This window comes from Montipora foliosa, chromosome 5 (genome assembly GCF_036669935.1).
Source record: "Montipora foliosa isolate CH-2021 chromosome 5, ASM3666993v2, whole genome shotgun sequence".
NCBI classification, from domain to species: Eukaryota; Metazoa; Cnidaria; class Anthozoa; order Scleractinia; family Acroporidae; genus Montipora; species Montipora foliosa.
Window position 1 is genome coordinate 30,118,158 of NC_090873.1, and position 6,000 is coordinate 30,124,157.

At 37.0% G+C, this 6,000-nt stretch overlaps 1 long non-coding RNA gene across 1 annotated transcript; it reads left to right on the forward strand.

The window, feature by feature from the left end:
• Positions 1 to 1,975: 1,975 nt before the first annotated feature.
• LOC138003104 (uncharacterized) lies at positions 1,976 to 4,321 on the forward strand. The gene is made up of 2 exons (XR_011123422.1): positions 1,976 to 2,191; positions 2,850 to 4,321. It is a non-coding gene; the product is annotated as an uncharacterized lncRNA (long non-coding RNA).
• Positions 4,322 to 6,000: the final 1,679 nt, after the last annotated feature.

Genomic DNA, 6,000 nt, shown 5'->3' on the forward strand with positions numbered 1-6,000 from the left:
AATTGATCCTCCAAAAAACCTTAGGACGGGTGAATACACCAGTTGTGACCGGCTTTGGCATGAGCGCACAGTGATTTTCAGTTGTTCCATTCTATTGTTTTGTTTGGTGATTGGCAAATTTTTTTTCGCCAGTGAGTATCAAAACTGACCAATGCCAGGAGCCCAAAGCTTCAATACTTGGTTTATGTAACGGCGTTTTCACAGATCAAGCAATTTTTAGACGAGTTTTAAATACGATTTGGCTTGCTCGAGTGACCAATCTCAATCCCATGGGCACTAATATCTTTTGCCAGACCTGTGATTAGCTGGAAAGGTCTGGTTTCGCGAAAATATCAATCTAAAAATAACTCGGCCTGTTAAAAAAATACAATGAAGTTGTAATCTCGTACCCAGCTCTCACTCTGTCTTAATCTGACGCTCGAAGTCGCGAGCTCCTCCCAATGCAACCTCGTTCCCAGGGTCTCTCTCTGCCCCCATTGTTCATTGTGACGACTTGGAGGCAGAGAAGAGACATCCTGGGAACGAGGTTGCTGGCACTGCTTGAATTTGCTTACAAAATTAAAACAACTGCTCTCTTGCTCGCCGCTCGCAATATCTTAGCGATTCTCGCATGCGCAGATTATCATGAAAAAATTTCGCGCAAATCGCCGTCCCCAGTTACAACAACGATGTGGTTAAAAAAGGGCAGACCAAAGAAATATAAAATGCCCCTGACAGACGCTGCGACCTGCGGGCACATTAAAAAACATAACTCTTAAAATTTGACGCTTCTTGCGAGATAACGTGCAAAGTTGCACAAATCCCAGTTCGCACGGGCGCGTTTCCCGCGCTTTAAACTAAGATTTCTGATGGTTGATTGCGCTCTTTGCAGCCTTTACGAATGTTTCGCGTAACCTACAACAAAAACGTCTACGAATTTTGGTAAGCGCTATTTTCTCTTGACGAGGACACGAGGAGGTCAAAGAGGGGTGGGTTTTTGTGAACAATTCACACCAAAAATTACACGAAAATGTGTTCGTACTTGACAGCAATATTTAGCACCTTTCGCACACCTTAAGAATTTAATTAAACTTGGCACGGTTTATCGTCACCTGTTCAGTTTGTCGATTGTTGAGCTATTTATGTTGGCTTCCATGAACCCTTCGTAATCCTTTTAGTAGAATTGTTCCAAAACGCCAGCCCACCGCCACTTATTTTGAAATTGTGCTGTTCTATCCCAAGTCTCCATCTCGGTTACATGGAAAATGATCTTTTCAGTTCTTGCATTTTCGTGGTGGGATAAAACCATCATCAGACACCACAAATCCGTTTTTGAATTCTCACAAAAACACGCACCCTTTTCCTAGGAAATTGACGCGTTCTCGTTTCGCTTAAGTTATAATAAATTTCTGCATGTTGATTGCAGAAAAGTGAAATAGCGCAACATTATCAGCAAATAATCGCATGATTTTTTTGATGCATTTGAATTTAATAAGCACCCGTACATTTTAAGACTACTGTAAAAAATTTACACGTGCTTATTTATTCAAAATTGCACTCGAAAATCATGTGATTACCTATACGAAGATAGGATCACAAGCGGTACCGAAGATTGCATATCAGTTTATGAATAACAATAATAATATAAATAAACTTTCGAGTTTCAAGTGTTTAGCATAGGGGCACTAATTGATGGTTTCAATCACGTGATAAGACGGCAATGCTGCACAGAGACCATATTTGAATTCTCACGGCAGAACTGGATCTAGCATGAAATGGAGGCTAATGCAGGCAAATCTTTGCCCACACGCTAGATCCAGTCTATTATGGCTTATGTCTGCATGATAATTATTTGTCAAATTCCCACTCTTTCTACAATGTTCTGTGCACCTACATGGCAGCAATGATGCCAGGTGAAACCACCTTTTGGCAACACCGCGGCAAAACGTTTGCGCATGCGTGATCTTCCGCATTTCCGGTTTGCTTCACTGGCGAAAGTCGCGCAGTATGGCTGCCGTTTGAGAATCGGTACCTTGTTGGTTTACGTCCTTTTTAGAGCGATCAAGGCTAGTTTGAACGCCAGTTTCAAATGGAATGTATTCTTTGAGAACGTCTATGTTGTGTAAAACGTTTGCAAGTCCAATCCAACTAGTATCCTCGGAAAACTTGCTCCTGGAAAATTTTATTTCGTGGGAAAAGAGCTGCGAAACAGGTAAGTTTTTTACGCAATTTTTAATGTAGAAAGTTAGTTGCCATCGGGTACAAAAAGTTACTGTAATGTGCAGAAAGAAGGATTCCCAAGGTTTCCGTTCATGTGTGAATTGGCTTGTGGCAGGGAAATGGCAATATTGTGCAACGTGAAGGTTATTTTTTTCTGCGTTACTCCTTACTATCGGCACCTCTACATAACATGAGTGATCAATGATTCGATCAGATGTGAATTTGATTTTGAATGTGACTGTGTCATTGGGAACGTAACCCTAACATCAAATATTTTAAATAGCTGCTTTTCAGGTTATTATATTCTCTTTTCTTGTTAATATATCTTTAAGTTATTATACTTCTTAGCAGTCACAACCCCGGGGTCACAACTCACCGATCCATGTCGACGTCAATTTCATTATTTTGTCCGTTAAAATAGTTACCAAGTTATGGATTTGCAATTAATTTGTGTTTAAGGCACGTTTTTGACCCTGCCACAATCCATGTTTTAGTTAAAATAATGTTTGGAAGAACTGAAGTGTGGGTACATTACTAGAGCTATATATAGATATCTATAGATTCAGATTCGTGACTCTTTGCGTGTAACAAATCATTTTTTTATGAGACTATTGTTTTGTGGAAGCATTAATGATGTAATTTGGTTTTAGGGGACTGTCATGTGTTGTCGGATCAAGTTAATCTGTTTTGAGTCATGTGATGGTTGACAGTGGATAGTTGTTCCTGAAATGAAGAATTACATTATTACCATGGACGTTTTTGGTTACACCCCACACGTTGTTCTTTTCTTAGATGACAAAATTTATTAATATATTACGTGATTTGGAGCTGCAGCTAGAAACAGTGACAATCCCATGCATAAGGTCTCATTGGGTTTGATAGCAGTAAAATATTTTAGAAAAAAGTTTAAAGCTTTTATCATAACTTCTCGTCTTGGGTCCTGCTGGACTTCAAATAATTTTATGACTTATAAAGGACTTGTCAATCAACCTGTTATAATATTTACAATATGATCTTTGGATAGTAATTAATTTCTACTTCATATCGTATGTCTCTTACATAGTTAATTTTAAGTTTTTATTTCCTGTAGTGCATCTTGATTATAATTAGCACACAACCCCACAAGCATGTATTATTTCTTTAATATTGGTTGTGTTTAAATAAAGGATATTGTTGTCCTGTCAGCCTCAGTTGTATTTGCATTAGATTGTGAATGTTATGTTTAAAGGCAAACCATTAAAAAGTGTACACAATTTAAAGGAGCCCAGGAAAAATATTCAAACTATTCATGGATTTGAAGTTCTGGAAGCAGGCAAACCTTGAAGAGTTCATGTGACCATATTTGGAATACACAGCATTTCTGTTTGGGACTGTTCAAGTCCACAAGATTCCTTTTCTTTACATTGAGAAGTACTGTAAGAGCTGTCAGGTTACTCAGATGGAAATTTGACAGACCTCAGCTGTACAGCTCATTAGTGCTATTATTACTTTGATTTTCTTATTCTTTAGTTGAACCAAATAACCTCCACCATTACTATAACTGCTCAAAAGTATCAAAGTTGAAGCTGGTGGCTCAAGGAGTAAACTGTGCAAAAAAGTTAGGTTAAAAAGACTATAATGGTATTTAAATATTATTTTAGAACAATGTTGCTTTTATCATTAAATCAATGGAAACCCAAACATAAGGATGCAATTTGCTCAGGAGGGGTCTTCCCTATGAAAATGACAGGGTACTTGGAAATTTTTTTAAAACAACCCTTGAAGGTAACAGAGTCTTGTTTAGTGGACGTAGCCGAACGAAATCTTAACCCCTACAAAGGAACCAGTTCTAAAGTGACAAATGACTGGCATTTTATAATTCACAAGTAAAAGTTATTTGCTGGCGTACCAAATTCTGCTATGTACAGTTCCAGATATTGATCATAGCATTGCAAGCACTACAAATCCACAAATTTTGCCCCAAAAAGGTACAACAAAAACTCCTGTCATTTTTGTAAGGGAGTCCCCTTGGGGCAGTTTGTTTACTTCACCAGTGACCACTTACTGTATTCAACTTAATTTATTCATCCTTGGGAATGGTAGGAAAGATTAGTATTATTAAAAGCAATCGCTAAAAATTCAGCACACTTGTTATATCTAAAATATTATTATTACTTAAAGTATTTTGTCCATATGGAAAGGTAACAGGAATTATTTCTGTAAAGTCATATCCAGAAAAATGCATTGTGGGATTATGCCACTTTCAAATGTAGGTTAGTATGCTCTTGTTCAACAAGCTTGAAGACTTATTACTACAGAAATATGAAGTTATGAGTTTTTTTTAAAAGTTAACTCTGACGGATGGGCGGATTAAAAATTTATTGAAGCAGCTGAGGTGCTACCCGAGTCCACAAAGAGAGGTTCAATAATTTATTGTACTGGAAGTATTTATTAGGCCAAGTTGAAATTTCTGAAAAGTTTTGTAGGATGGCACTGAATCCACTTCAACAAGTTTTCTTATCTTTCAAGATACATTATTTGATATCCTCCTTTTATATCCTCCTGCTGTTTTTTTATCTTCCAGCAATTAAAAATAATAATTCCTTTTTATTGCTGGAAGATAAAATCAATAATTATTCTTGGTTGATTGTCCTTGTTGTTGTCACATTAACCCACTACAATGTGATGAAAGTGTGTTACTAGCTGTAGTAATTTTTTTTTACAGTAAAATCCTCCCTGCTAGTAGAAATTTAAGTCTTTGGAACAGCAATTGGAAATGGTTGTGAACTTTTTGGAGACCTTCACCACTGTGTGTTGCTGCTTTCAAGTTCTTGTGTAGTCTTAAAATTGGTGAGCGAGTAAATTGCAAGATCTAAAAAAAAAGATAAAAAACAGACATATTAGTGATGAGTTTCTTTGTATCCAGAGACTGAAAATTGGATGTCCAAAAAGCATCTCCCCCCACTAAATGAAAAATGGAGTAGGTTCATTTTTAGTGAAATTTTTCAAAACGTCGGTGTCATAGGATTCCTGGACACCCCTCTACCTGAATCCTCAATGTGGAGACAACATTGGAGTACTACTGAATTTCAATAGCCACTTGTGAAAATGGCATTAATTTTTGACAAAATTTTTGAAAAAATTATTGGTACAATTTTATGGGTTTGGTCTTGAAAAAAAATTAGTTTGTCAAGTGGCATAAAGTGCTTGTTTTGCAGTCTATAAAGTTATTATTTTTGCTTAAATTCGTTTGGCAATTAATTTTTCAAAATAATATTTCCCAGCTTCCGTGACTTCCTTTTTTCTTTCCAAAATATACCAATTTTAGACTGAACCGCCTGAGGTAGCATTTTGCTACCTGCACCCCAACAATGAATTTTAGTGAAGTAATTGACCGCACTGTACTGTATTCAAGAAGAGTAAAATAAAAATGTGAGGTACATTAAATGCAAATGACACTCCAAAATAGTACGAGATAATTTTATAAGTACCTTTTGAAGAAAGAACCGAGCACCTGTTGTTGCTCCTCCGTATTTCGTCCCAATGGAGACGGCAAACTACCAACGCAACAAGGAGAACTACGAAAAAAAAATTGCTCTTGTCGAGCGCGAACGCGCCCGAAATTCTCTCATATTTCGTTGCTGGTGCAAACACCAAACCCCTTGGTGCAAGCGCTTGAAACTTAAATGAAAAATAAACTTTTCAACGAGACAAACCTTTCTCCCACTTTCTTATGCTAACTCTTACTTTTTGTTTTCAAACTTCGCAGTACGGAATTTTATCTCGTTTACATTGGATTTAAATACGTAACCGGAAATGCGT